Source organism: Carettochelys insculpta, chromosome 3, assembly GCF_033958435.1.
Source record: "Carettochelys insculpta isolate YL-2023 chromosome 3, ASM3395843v1, whole genome shotgun sequence".
Taxonomy (NCBI): domain Eukaryota; kingdom Metazoa; phylum Chordata; order Testudines; family Carettochelyidae; genus Carettochelys; species Carettochelys insculpta.
Genome location: NC_134139.1, coordinates 101,058,289 through 101,073,531, shown reverse-complemented (window position 1 = coordinate 101,073,531; position 15,243 = coordinate 101,058,289).

Below are 15,243 nucleotides of genomic sequence, written 5' to 3'. Positions count from 1 at the left end.
TGTCCCTCTTCTACAGGTGGTCCAGGCCATCAATCACATCACCCTGCGGAGGGCTGTCCACCTTGGTGACTTGGATGATGCCATGGTGGGACTTGCAGCTCTTGGTTTCCCAAACTGCTTCGGCACACTCAATGGCACCTACATAGCTATCTGCACCCCGGACCATAGCTCGGGCCACTACATAAACCATAAGGGGTACCACTTGGTGGTGTTCCAAGCGCTCGTTAATGCCCAGGGCTGGTTCTGTAACATTTGCGTGGGCTGGTCCAGGTGAGCCCACGACACCCAGGTACTACGCAACTCCTGGCTGGGGCGGCACATGGAGGAGGGTATTTACATCCCTACTTGGGAGCTCCGTGTGGAGGATACAACGATGTCACCTTGTACAGTGGCCGAGGGAGCATACCCTTTGCAGCCATAGCTGATGCACCCCCACACTGGGCACACCACCACCAGCCAGGACACTTTTAACAACCACCTGAACCACTCCCACAACACTGTACAGCGAGCCTTCGGACACTTCAAGGGGCGTTTCCAATGCCTGAATGCACAGCTGGACGTCAGCCTGCCCCACGTCCCCAGGGTGGTCGTGGCCTGTTGTGCTCTGCACAATGTAGTGGAGGGCAAGCACGAGCGCTACAAGCTGCGGCCCCGGCTATGAGCAGCTTCCCGTGCCCCCGTGCATCCAAGCACACTGTGAAGGGGTTAGTGTCTGGGAAGCCCTCCGGGAGGCCTTCGAGTGGGAGCCACGCTGACCTCCTCCTGACACTCCAGCTCACACCCACCATGTACTATGGCCCCCCCTACACACTGGGGTGCACAAAAAAAGGGTTTAATAACTGGGAGCCAACTATATCCATGTAAATAAACAGCTCTGGAAAATATGGTGTGGGGTTCTTCCTAACTGGGAGCTAAATATGGGGGAGAATGAGGGAGAACTATATACAATGAGGTAGGGCAAGACCTGGATGAGGGGTTGGATTGCACCCTCAGCAAGTTTGCGGATGGCACTAAGCTAGGGGGAGAGGTAGATACGCTGGAGGGTAGGGATAAGGTCCAGACTGACTCTGACAAATTGGAAGACTGGGCTGCAAGAAATCTGATGAGGTTCAATAAGGGCAAGTGCAGCGTCCTGCACTTGGGCCGGAAGAATTCAAGCATTGTTACAGGCTGGGGTCCAACTGGCTCAATAGTAGTTTTGCAGAAAAAGACCTGGGAGTTGTAGTGGACAAGAAGCTGGACATGAGTCAACAGTGTGCTGTTGTAGCCAAGAAAGCTAATGGCATATTAGGTTGCATCAAGAGGAGTGTTGCCAGTAGATCCAGAGAAGTGATTATTCCTCTTTATTCGGCTTTGGTGAGGCCGCATCTGGAGTACTGTGTCCAGTTCTGGGCCCCCAGTTATAGGAAGGATGTGGATACACTGGAGAAGGTCCAGTGGAGGGTGACCAAAATAATTAGGGGGCTGGAGCATATGACTTATGAAGAAAGGATGAGGGAATTGGGACTGTTTAGTCTGCAGAAGAGAAGACTGAGGGGGGACTTGATAACAGCCTTCAACTTACCGAAGCGAGGCTGCAAAGAGTCTGGAGAGAGGATGTTCACAGTGGTCATGGATGGCAGAACATGGAACAATGGTCTCAAGTTGTGGTTGGAAAGGTCCAGGTTGAACATTAGGAACAACTTTTTCACTAGGAGGGTGGTGAAGCATTGGAATGGTCTACCCAGGGAAGTAGTGGAGTCTCCATCCCTGGAGGTGTTTAAGTCTCGCCTCGACAAAGCCCTGGCTGGGCTGATCTGATGGGTTTGGTCCTGCTTAGAGCAGGGGGCTGGACTCGATGGCTTTTTAGGTCTCTTCCAGCTCTATGATTCTACAATTCTAAGAGGTCCAGGGACACTGGCCTTGAGGGGGCTTGCTGGAGGTACCAGAGCTGAAGGCGATCACGAGCGCCCCCAACCTCCTCCAAGTCACTCCCTGGTTCCCCTGGTGTGGTCTGGCTCGAGGGTCCCTGCTGGTCATGCGGGTCCGTCTCCCGGTTGATGTCGGGCCCGCCTGTGTCGACCACTGCCAATGGCTCAGGAATGTCCTTTGGGCCAAGAAGCTGTTCCAATGCCCAGTACTGCAGGCACCTCGGGCCAGCCCCTGTCCCCAATAGCCTGCAGGCATCCCTGGCCCAGCTATAGGCCTGCCTCACCTTCTTCACCTTGGCTCAGACCTGATTGGCCATGTGCTGGGGGTGTCCCCGCTTCTGCAGCCCCAGTGACAGCCACTTGAAGGCAGCTGCATGGCAGGGCTGCCCAGTACTATGGAGAAGCACCTCCTCCTCCTCCCAGAGGCCAAGGAGGTCTTTTACCTGAGCCTCCGTCCAGGAGGGGCCCCTCCTTTTCTGACCCTGGCTGTCCTCTGGTGACCCCCTGAGCTGGGAGGTGGGGGCATCCTGGGAGTCCCTGGAGTGTGAGGGGCTCGTCATCCAACTCATGGGCTGTGTGTCACATCTGTCTGGGCTGCTGGAGTGTTTGCCAAGCACAGCTCCTGCTCCTCAGTCCCTGGGCATGCTCTCAGCTTCTTGCTTGGGGTTTCCGGGGCCGTGCAGCTTTAAGGGGCTGGCCCAGGGACCACAGAGCCCTGCCGGGGCTTGCTAGTGTGTCTCCGCGCTCCCTGGAGCCTTCATCATGGCAGACCTGAAATTTAAAAATTGGGGGCCTGGATCATTTACACATGCCCTATTTTGACATTTGGCTTCTAAAGGGGCTGCTCTTCCTGATCTCAGATGGGAAGAGCAGTTTTGAAATATGTGCCCCTTCTCACCGAAAACATTTTCAAAAGAGGCTGTTGGGTGTGTAGACACTCCGCAGCCTCTTTCAAAATTAATTTCAAAACAAGGGGCTAGTGTAGACACACCCTACCTGTTTTAAGCACCATTTGATAGCTCTTTGTTTCCTCCAATAGTTGTTTTTTGTTAGGAACTGCCAATCACCAGCTTTGTTCTGTCGTTGTGTCCCTCAGTTGCTCTTAGCCAGCACTTTAGACGAAAGATGCTATATGCATAAAATATAAAAGCCATTGCTCATTGACACTACCTGGTTATCCATCATTTTGCTTTCATTTTGGGGTGAGGGTGTTTTTGCAAGGTCAGCTTCAAAGGAAATATAAAATCACTGAGCCTGATTTGATTTCATTTACAGTAACTTAAAGACAGAGTAACTCCATCAGTTTCCGTGGAGTTACTCTGGAATTATACCAGTCTAAGAGAGATTGAAATATGATCTTCTGAATTGTAAAAGGGTTAAATGGGCTTCTCTTCAAGGGAACATTCAGCAGAACCTACAGTGCAAGCAAGCAGTTGAGCTACAGTACATCAGTCCTGATGTCTGAGAAAATAAGTTGATCAGAGTTTCAGGTCAACAAGAAGTTTGTTTTTGTGGTATAACATTAAACAATTAGATGCATTATATGCCTGTTAATGCTTTGCCCTGAAGTTTCTAACACTGGCTTATGTTAAAGATAGCATGCTGGACTAGATAGGCCAGTTCTTATAATCATATGAACTTCATCTTCTTTTGTTTGAAAACACTGAAAGAGATAGATTACATTCCACTTCAGAAAACTGAACCATATAAAACTGAACTAAAGACTTGTATAATGAAATTTATTGAAGGAATACTTTCATTGAGTGACTGTTTTATAATTTTCTTCCCATCAGTTTTTTTGTCTGCTAAGGAAATATAAATATTATTACATTTAACATATGATGCATGTCTTGAGGTGGATTGAACTCCCATGAAGCCAGAGAGGGAGGATCCCATCACTTATTCCTGATGGCACAGCCAAGCTGTGCTCACCCCTCCTACCAGAAGTCACTGGGCAGGACGAGAAATATAAAGGCAGGTTTGGAAGCTCAGTTGGATGCCAGCTACTGGAGGAGTGAGAGTCATCCTGCATGCTATGCTTGGAGACCACTGCAAGTCCCTGGGAAGCTGAGGACTGGTCAAACCTTCTGGAGCTATATGCAGACCCTGCGGCGGAGGATCTGACAACACTATCCATGCTTTCTACCAGACAGTCTGGACAAACCTCTGTAAGAGCAGAGCCAACCCTAGTTTTGCTGCAGGATCATCTGAGCCCAGGTAGGTACAGCTGTGCTGTCAGGCTCTCTGCTCACCTAGTGGCAGCTCCCACTGCTATGGTTAGGGCCCTGGCAGGGGCACAATTGAGTGAGTGGGCCTGTGCCCCTCCTGCCACCCCAACCCTGGTGCCAATCCTCATCTCTTGAGGTCAAGGAGTCAGAACTTGTTGGCTACCCACCAAAGCCAGGATGCCTGAACCTTTTCCTGCTCAACTCTGAACACAGGCCTGAGCCTTAGGCCTTTGTTGTCCTGTCTCCTGGTGGGCTTGGGCAATCAAAGTGGCTTTTCTGCTCAGCCCAGAATCCAGGACCAGCTACAGACTCATTGAGTAAGGGTCTGGGCTACTTAACTGTGTTTGTTGCTCATCCCCTGAGCACAGGCTCAAGCTGTAGACTCTTGCCACACTGCTAACTCCCTATGACAAGTGCTGCCCTGAGACACAGTAAGGTAGATTGGCCTCTCACGAGAGAGAAAGAAACCCCACTGCTGAGCCACTGCACTTGGTGAAGAACACAAGCACTAGCCTAACCCCTGCAGTAAGGGGTCCCTCAGCAGCCCACCGACAAGTTCCCTGGAAAAAATGGAGCTCAACAAACTCATAAAATATCTACCTGAGAACCAGCAACACTAGCAACAGCAACTGGTGCAGCAGTCAGGGGCACAAGAGCAGCAACTCCTCTGGGATTTCGGTCGCTAGTACCGGGAGCAGAAGCAACAGTGCCTCCAATAACTTGAAACTTTGTTACCCATCTTTGAATGAATTCTTCTTTGAATGTGGTGAATCCCTGTTACCCTAATTGCCCATCAAAGTCTCCAAAATAGAATCCAAGGAGAACCCTGAAGCATTCCTATTGAAGTTGATGAGGGTCACAGCAGTTGCATGGTGACCCCCCAGAGCACTGGGACACTTACCTGGGACACTCAAACTGCTGACCAGGGCTCTAGATTGATGAGGCATGAGACTATGAGGACGTGATGTCAGCCATCCTGGATGCCTTTGACATTATACCAGTTGACAGAGACCTTCTGCCTGCAGTTCTGGATGCCAGCCTACCCACCATGGTCCAGACTCCAAATCATAGTCCAGGAGATCAAAAGATTTCTTCTGGCACTGGTTGCTCTTGGAGCTCTACTCAAGAAGTGAGATTGTCAAGCAGCTTGCCTTAAAGCAGTTCATTTATCGTCCTGTGATAGTACCTGGGTACTCTGCACCACCCGACAGCTTTGTGTGTGGTGGTTACCTTGACTGTGGACTTCCTGGCTACTGAAACCCCAATCATACCAGGATCCAGGACCCCACACCTGGGACAACATTCCCAGTGCTGACTCAGAAACCCAGATCCAAAGTCAAAAATTGCTCAGGAGTCCACAACCCCAGGGGCTTGGCCTGAGGTGCCCCTTGGCAATCTAAACCCATGTTTGGTGAATGTCCTAAGGATTCCAGAAAGACAGGCTGACACTATCATCAAAGCCCCCTCCATATCTGTCCAGTTTATTAAAACTAGATATACCTAAATGGGAACTCTGGTCACATCTAAGATTTGGGAGAACCTGATTTTTTATTTTTATGTAAACTTCAAAATATCTCCAGCTCAGATGTACAGGTAGATATTACACCCACAGTTTCAAGTACAATAGTATCTCGGTGTATCCAGTTTAGATCCAATTCAACCTAACTATCATGGCTACTTTACTGTCATCTCATTTATATAATTGAATAAGTAAAATGCCAAAACCCAATAACTTTAAATAATAAGAGTTTTCCTTTGAACAAAATTCAGATGAGTGCATCACCTTTTTTTTTCTCTCCTACTCTGGCACTATCATTACTTTAACAGAACTTCAAGGCTGAGGATGTTGGGGAGATTCCCAAACTTGCACCGTTTTTTGTGGGAAATGAAACTGAGGAACTGTCCCAGATTGAAGTGTCATTAGAGGAAGTTTTGGAACAAATAGATAAACTCAATGTTAACAAATCACTGGGACCAGATGGCATTAATCCAAGGGTTCTGAAAGAACTCAAATGGGAAATTGCAGAACTATTAACACTAGTCCTTTGGATCAGCTTCCTTACCTAATGACTGGAAGATAGTTAATGTGACACCAATATTTAAAAAGGGCTCTAGAGGTGACCCTGGCAATTACAGTTTAACGTCAGTTCTGGGCAAATTAGTTGAAACAATAGTAAAGAATAAAATTGTCAGGCACGTAGAAGAACATAGTTTGATGGGCAAAAGTCAACATGGTTTCTGCAGAGAGAAATCACGTCTTACTAACCTGTTAGTGTTCTTTGAAGGGGTTAACAAACATGCAGACAGAGGAGATCCAGTGGATGTAGCATATTTAGATTTCTAAAAAGCCTTTTACAAGGTACCTCTTCAAAGGCTCTTCCGTAAATTAAGCTGTCATCAGATAAGAGGGAAGGTCCTTTCATGGACTGAGAACTGGTTAAGGGACAGGAAATAGAGGTTAGGCATAAATGGTAAATTTTCCAAATGGAGAGGGGTAACTAGTGGTGTCCCCCAAGGGTCAGTCCTAGGACCCATCCTGTTCAATTTATTCATAAATGACCTGGAGAAGGGGGTAAGCAATGAGGTGGCAAAGTTTGCAGATGACACTAAACTGTTCAAGATAGTCAAGACAAAGGCAGACTGTGAAGAACTTAAACAAGATCTCATCAAACTGAGTGATTGGGCAACAAAATGGCAAATGAAATTTAATGTGGATAAGTGTAAGGTAATGCACATTGGAAAAAATAACCCCAACTATACTTACAATATGATGGGGGCTAATTTAGCTGTAACTAATCAGGAAAGAGATCTTGGAGTTATCGTGGATACTTCCTTGAAAACATCCATGCAGTGTGCAGAGGCTGGTAAAAAGGCAAATAGGATGTTAAGTATTATTTAAAAATGGATAGAAAATAAGACAAGGAGTATCTTACTGCCCCTATAGTAATCTATGGCATGTCCACATCTTGAATACTGTGTACCGATGTGGTCTCCTCACCTAAAAAAAGTTATCCTGGCACTGAAAAAGGTTCAGAAAAGGGCAACTAGAATGATTAGGGGCTTGGAACAGGTCCCATATGAGGAGAGGCCAAAAAGATTGGGACTTTTCAGTTTAGAACAGAGGAGACTGAGGGGTGACATGATAGAGATATATAAAATTATGACAGATGTGGAGAGGGTGAACAAGGAGAAGTTATTTGTTTGTGCCCATAATGAAAGAAGTAGAGGACACCAAGGCTACGTCTACACGTGAAGCCAACATCGAAATAGCTTATTTCGATGTAGCAACATCGAAATAGGCTATTTCGATGAATAACGTCTACACGTCCTCCAGGGCTGGCAACGTCGACGTTCAACTTCGACGTTGCGCGGCACCACATCGAAATAGGTGCTGCGAGGGTACGTCTACACGCCAAAGTAGCACACATCGAAATAAGGGTGCCAGGCACAGCTGCAGACAGGGTCACAGGGCGGACTCAACAGCAAGCCGCTCCCTTAAAGGGCCCCTCCCAGACACACTTGCACTAAACAACACAAGATACACAGAGCTGACAACTGGTTGCAGACCCTGTGCCTGAAGCATGGATCCCCAGCTGCCGCAGCAGCAGCCAGAAGCCCTGGGCTAAGGGCTGCTGCCCACGGTGACCATAGAGCCCCGCACGGGCTGGAGAGAGAGCGTCTCTCAACCCCCCAGCTGATGGCCGCCATGGAGGACCCAGCAATTTCGACGTTGCGGGACGCGGATCGTCTACACGGTCCCTACTTCGACGTTGAACGTCAAAGTAGGGCGCTATTCCGATCCCCTCATGAGGTTAGCGACTTCGACGTCTCGCTGCCTAACGTCGAAGTTAACTTCGAAATAGCGCCCGACGCGTGTAGCCGCGACGGGCGCTATTTCGAAGTTAGTGCCGCTACTTCGAAGTAGCGTGCACGTGTAGACACAGCTCAAGGCTGTGTCCACACGTGCCCCTTCCCTTCAAAAGGGGCATGTTAATGAGTGGGTTTGAAAGATGCCAATGAGGCGCTGCAATGAATATTCAGTGCCTTATTAGCAGAATGGCAGATGTGGCGATTTGAAAGTGTGGCTTTTCGAATCGCGTGCTGCCCATGGAGATGGGACCTTCCAAAAGGATCCCCCCGCCCAAGTTTTCAAAAACCCTCCTTTTTACCTGGTGATTAATTTCATTTGCCCTGTGTCTGGTGATAGGAAGAAGGGCTTTCGAAAACTGGGGAGGGGGTCCTTTTGGAAGGCCCTTTCTCCACACGTGGTGCACGATTCGAAAAGCCACACTTTCGAATCGTCACAGCTGCCATTATGCTAATGAGGTGATGCATATTCATTGCAGCGCCTCATTAGCATCTTTCAAACCCGCTCATTAACATACCCCTTTTGAAAGCAAGGGGTACGTGTAGACACAGGGCAATGAAATTAATGGGTAGCAAGTTTAAAACTAATAAAAGAAAGTTCTTCTTCACTCAGCGCATAGTTAACCTGCGGAACTCCTTGCCAGAAAAGACTGTGAAGGCTAGGACTATAACAGAATTTAAGAATGAGCTAGATAAATTCATGGAGGTTAGGTCTATAAAAGGCTGTTAGCCGAGGGTAGGAATGATGTCCCTGGCCTCTGATTGTCAGAGGCTGGAGATGGATGGCAGGAGACAAATCACTTGATCATTATGTTTGGTCCGCCACCTCTGGGGCACCTGGCACTGGCCACTGTTGGCAGACAGGCTGTTGGGCTGGATGGACCTTTGGGTCTGACCCAGTATGTCCGTTCTTATGTTCTTATGTTGTATATTCCATTGTAGTACTTGTCTTTTCTTTCCACATTACCTAAAGGTGAGGGAGGCCGAATCCTAGGTATCCTGCCAGAGTTCACCTGAAGGTTTTTATGAAGGCTGAATTTATAGGTTTGGAAGAGCAGAATCATCACCCTCTGAACTCCAAATAGAACCTGATGTTGTTATGTCATTAGTTACAACTTTGGTGAAAGGTATCAGAACTCCCATTGTTACTTATTGGGTACATTTTCGCTAACCTGAGTGTTGCCCTTAAACCTCTCCTTTCCACATAAACAACCTCTTACATAGTGCTTTAAGCTTTGGACAGCATGCGTGTCTTAGGCTACGTCTACACGTGCAGCCAACATCGAAATAGCTTATTTCGATGTTGCGACATCGAAATAGTCTATTTCGATGAATAACGTCTACACGTCCTCCAGGGCCAGCAACATCGATGTTCAACTTCGATGTTGCTCAGCCCAATATCGAAATAGGCGCAGCGAGGGAACGTCTACACGTCAAAGTAGCACACATCAAAATAGGGATGCCAGGCACAGCTGCAGACAGGGTCACAGGGCGGACTCAACAGCAAGCCGCTCCCTTAAAGGGACCCTCCCAGACACAGTTGCACTAAACAACACAAGATACACAGAGCCGACAACTGGTTGCAGACCCTGTGCCTGCAGCGTAGATCCCCAGCTGCCGCAGCAGCAGCCAGAAGCCCTGGGCTAAGGGCTGCTGCCCACGGTGACCATAGAGCCCCGCAGGGGCTGGAGAGAGAGCATCTCTCAACCCCCCAGCTGATGGCCGCCATGGAGGACCCGGCAATTTCGACGTTGCGGGATGCGGATCGTCTACACGGTCCCTACTTCGACGTTGAACATCGAAGTAGGGCGCTATTCCTATCTCCTCATGAGGTTAGCGACTTCGACATCTCGCCGCCTAACGTCGAAGTTAACTTCGAAATAGCACCCGACGCGTGTAGACGCGACGGGCGCTATTTCGAAGTTGGTGCCGCTACTTCGAAGTAGCGTGCACGTGTAGACGCAGCTTTAGACGATAGCCCTGAGTTTTGTTTTATCTGAGTCTGGGCTAGCAACTTGCCTGATTTACAGTGAAAATACCGGCTAATTGAATTTGAATGCTGACAGTCCTCCAGTGCCTTTCTATGGTTTCACATGAACTGTGCTTTCTTCACTCTGCCTCCCTGGAATGGATCAGAATTTGTGTTTGGAATGTTCCACCAGACTTATACAAGCCTGGGTTCACTTAGAAGTGAAGAGATTGAGATGGGGTCAAAGAGGGCAACTGCCCCAGGGCCTGGCAACTTGAATTGGCCAGGGGATCATGGCTGCTGTTACTGCAGCAGAAGCAGCAGCCAGCAGCTGGAGCCCTGTGACCTTTATATCACTGCCGGAGTCACTGGTTGCATGCTCCAAGTGGTGCTGAAAGTCTGGTAGAGGGTGGCTAGTCTCAGCTTCTCCCCTTGCAAATGATGCTCTGCGCATTCTGGCTACGTCTACACGTGAAGCCTACATCGAAATAGGCTGTTTCGATGAATAACGTCTACACGTCCTCCAGGGCTGACAACGTTGATGTTCAACTTCGACTTTGCGCAGCACCACATCGAAATAGGCGCTGCGAGGGAACGTCTACATGCCAAAGTAGCACACATCGAAATAGGGATGCCAGGCACAGCTGCAGACAGCATCACAGGGCGGACTAGCGCTTCCGGGGCAACAGCTAGACGCTCCCTTAAAGGGCCCCTCCCACACACACTGCCTGCACAGCACACGGTCTGAGGAGCCATAGGCACACAGACCCCGGGCGACGCAGGCGTGGACCCCCAGCAGCAGCAGCAGCAGCAGCAGCCAGAGGTCCACCCAGCCCTCCCGGCAGGAGCAGGGCTCACCCTGATCCATGCCATGCGGGAGGCAGCTGAGCACCTCCTTGCTACACCGGAGGAGGAGCTGCCGCCAGGGCAGCAGGGCTCAACCCCCAACCCTGGAGCACCCCGCCGCCCCCCCCACCTCACACGCCGGCGGCTGTGGAGCTACCCCACCAGCACCAACTGGTGGGAGCGGCTGGTGCTTGAGGAGTGGGACGACAACCGCTGGCTCAGGAACTTCAGGATGAGCCAGCAGACATTTATGGAGCTGTGCCAGTGGCTCACCCCCACACTCAGGCACCAGGACACCGCCATGCGGCGTGCCCTCCCTGTGGAGAAACGGGTCGGCATCGCTGTCTGGAAGCTGGCCACTCCAGACAGCTACCGATCTGTGGGCCAGCAGTTTGGCGTTGGCAAGGCCATCGTCGGGGCTCTCCTCATGGAGGTAAAAGAACCCACGGGGGGAGGGCAGGGCAGGGGAGGGGGGCCCGGGCAGAGGAGGGCAGGGGAAGGGAGGGCGGGGGAGGGCAGGGCAGGGCAGAGGAGGGCAGGGCAGGGCAGGGGAGGGGAGGGGAGAGCAGGGCAGGGCCACGCACACCCTGCTCACCCCTCATTGGTGCTCTCCCATGTGCTTTCCCTGCAGGTTGTGCGTGCCATCAACGCCGTGCTCCTGCACAGGCTCATGAGGCTGGGGGACCCAGATGCCACCATCGCGGCCTTTGCCACCCTGGGCTTCCCCAATTGCTTCAGGGCTCTGGATGGGACTCACATCCCCATCCGCGCCCCGCATCACAGTGGAGGACGCTACATCAATCGCAAGGGCTACCATTCTGTGGTCCTCCAGGCCTTGGTGGACAGCCGGGGCCATTTCCAGGACATTTATTTGGGCTGGCCTGGCAGCACCCACGACGCCCGGGTTTTCCGGAACTCAGGCCTGTGCCGCCGGCTGGAGGCGGGGACCTACATCCCCCAGTGGGAGATACCTGTGGGGGACACCACCATGCCCCTCTGCGTCATCGCAGATGCAGCATACCCCCTCCGGCCCTGGCTCATGCACCTGTACACGGGCCATCTCTCCGCTAGCCAGAAGCGCTTCAACCAGCGCCTGAACCACGCGCGCCAGGTGGTGGAGCGCTCATTTGGCCGCCTGAAAGGACGCTGGAGATGTCTCCTGACCCGCCTGGATGCAGGCCCCAACAACATCCCCCTGATTGTGGGTGCCTGCTGCGCCCTGCACAATTTGGTGGAGAGCAAGGGCCTTTTTCCAGGGCTGGGCTGTGGAGGCCGGCAGGGCTGACGTGCAGCCACCCGCTGCCCCCAGTCGGCAGGTGGACCCCGAAGGGACCCGGGTCCGGGAGGCCCTGCAGGCCCACTTCGATGATGAGGCCGCGGGGTGAACTCTACCAGGCCCCCCACTGCCCACCCCTTCCTCCACAACACTCCCTGCCCCAACGCCCACACCATGGAGCACCCAGCCACACCCGCCCCACACACTTTTCCTGGACAAATGACAGCACGCACTTGTGGCTGAACTTAAACTGCTTTTTCTTTTAGAACTTTTTTTTTTGTAACTATAAATAAAACAAGAACAAACTATATACAACATGTGTGGAACAAAAGTAATGTGTACAAATAAAACAATAGTAATAAAAAAGTTTGTTCACTAATAAAAAGAAAACCAGGGATGATAAAGGGGAGAACTATTTACATGGGGGGGACGGGGAAAATGGGGGGCACAAATTAATAAGTCACAACTATATACAAAGGGGGGGCCACGTCCCGGGCCCCTCGCCCCTAAAGTCCGGCACTGGGCGTGGGCAGCCAAGAGCCCCGCCGCAGCCACAGCCCTGTCCGGTGCTGGCTGGGGGCGGGGCAGACCGGAAGATGTGCCCAGTGAGTCTCAGCTGGCTCCAGGGGTCCCTCGGCGCTCCAGCCCTCGGTGGTGGGTGGCGGGGCGACGGCGGATGGGACGGCGACGTGCGGAGCAGCTGGTGGTGCGGCGGGTGGAGCAGGCAGGGCGGGCGCTGCGGCGGCCGGCGCGGCATGGGGGACCAGGTAGTCCACCAGGCGGTTGAAAGTGTCCATGTAGGCCCCCCATGCCTCTTGGCGCCAGGCCAGCGCCCGGTCCTGCAGTTCGACGTGGCGTTGCTCCACCCACAGGCACTGCTGCACCACCTCCAGCTGCCGATGGTGGATGGCCAGCAGCTGGGGGTCCGTCGCCATCGGCTGGTGGTGGCACAGGGTCCGCCATTTAGCCCGCCATGGGGCCGGTCGGTCCTCAGCCAAGGGGCTTGCCTGGAGTGATGGCCCCGGAGGGGTCTCCAGGACCACTGATGCCTCGCCGGCGCTCTCTTCCGGCCCTTCCGATGGTGCAGTTGCAGGACACAGGAGAGGATGGGGGGAAGAAGAATGGAGACAGGCGTTAGTGTGGGCCCCAAGCCGTGGCCTTTGTCCCCCCAGCCCTGTGCTGCAGGTTCCCCAACCCCATCCCTGGGAGATGCTGCTGTGATGGATGGGGTTCAGGGGACCCCCTGCACTGCACCCCATCCCCTGGTGGGAGCGACTCTCACTTCACTCCGCAGGGTCTGACAGGAAAGGTTTCTTAGGCCACAGGTGCCCAGTTTCTCCCAGGAGTGACAGCACCAGCTGTCAGAAGAGACAGTCCTTCCAACCCGTCCTGGGGAGAAGACCCCAAGGGGTGCCCCTCTGGGATGCAGCTTTCCCCCTCCTCAGGCTGGCTGCCTTCCAGCTCTCCCTTCCCCTAGCCTCTACCTGCGGCCCCCGCCCTCCCCCCCCCATTTCAAAGCCAACTCGGCGTCTCCCTCCTCTTTGTTCAGGGCAGAGGTGTCACCTGCCAGCTGTAGCCCCACGATCATCCTTTGCCCCTGGGATCTATTCGGCTCTTGTTGCTCATATCTAGCCTGAGTCTCCCTTTTGCACTCCCCCCACTCCATCACATGCTGCTGCTGCTGCTGTTGCTGCTGCTGCTGCTGTGGGGTGTCCCACCCCCTCCTCCCGGGGGCACCTCGAGGTTCCGCTCCCCCCTGCCCCGGGGATGGGGCATGGCACTGTCGTGCGGGGTGGGCGGGGGGCAGAGGCTGATGCACTGCTGTGAGGGACATGGCCCTGCTGTCCGAGGCTGTGTCTACACGTGCCCCAAACTTCGAAATGGCCATGCAAATGGCCATTTCGAAGTTTACTAATGAAGCGCTGAAATGCATATTCAGCGCTTCATTAGCATGCGGGCGGCAGCCGCGCTTCGAAATTGACGCTCCTTGCCGCCGCGTGGCGCGTCCAGACGGGGCTCTTATGGGAATAGGGAATTGACGCTCCTTGCCGCGTCGCGGCGCGTCCCATGAGCTCATGGGAATAAAGGGACTTCGAAGTAGGCAGCATCCTTTCGAAAAGGAGCCCCGTCTGGACGCGCCGCGCGGCGGCAAGGAGCGTCAATTTCGAAGCGCGGCTGCCGCCCGCATACTAATGAAGCGCTGAATATGCATTTCAGCGCTTCATTAGTAAACTTCGAAATGGACATTTGCATGGCCATTTCGAAGTTTGGGGCACGTGTAGACGTAGCCCTTGGGGCCATGGCCATGTGAGCATGTCGGGGGCCCTGGACACATATCTATTACCCCCGCCCCTCAAGCCCAGGGGTGTACACCAGAGCGGGGTACATACCTGTCAGTCCACTCCCACGGTCCGGAGATCCCCGGGGGGCGGAGGCCCGGCTGCTGCTCTGGGATGGCAGAAGGAGGATCTGCAGCCCGGATTCTGTGGAGGAGGAGCCCCCCTCCTCCTCCTCCTCCTCCTCCTGCCGCGATGGCCCGGGAGTGGGCTCTGGGGGGGGCCCCCAGGGTGCGGGGCTTACCTCCGGGGCAGACTCCAGCTGAAGGGCCTGCTGGGGCTCATTGGCCGAAGTATCAAGGGTGGCCAGAGGGGAGGAGGTGTGCCGGGGGCCCAGGATGTCCCTGAGCTCCCTGTAAAAGGGGCAAGCGACGGGGGCGGCCCCAGATCGGCCGGCTGCATCCCGGGCCCAGGCATAACCCTGCCGCAGCTCCTTCACCTTACTCCTGACGTGATCAGGAGTGCGGGCAGGGTGACCCCGGGCAGTCAGGCCGTCGGCCAGCCGAGCGAACACATCCGCGTTCCGCCTCTTGCTCCCCATTACCTGGAGCACCTCCTCCTCGCTCCAGAGCCCCAGCAGGTCCCGCAGCTCGGCCTCCGTCCAGGAGGGGCCCTGCTGCCGCTTGCCAGCCTGGCTGCCTGCCTGGCTGGGCTGGCTGCCCTGGCTCCCCTTGGGGGGGTCCCCTGGGGGCGCTGGGGTGGCTTCCGGGCGGCCATTGATGGTCCTGTGCCTCCTGTGGCTGCTGAGGGACGTGCAGGCTGGCCGCGTGTCTGGGCTGCTGCCTGCACGTTCCCTCAGCTTCCTGCACAG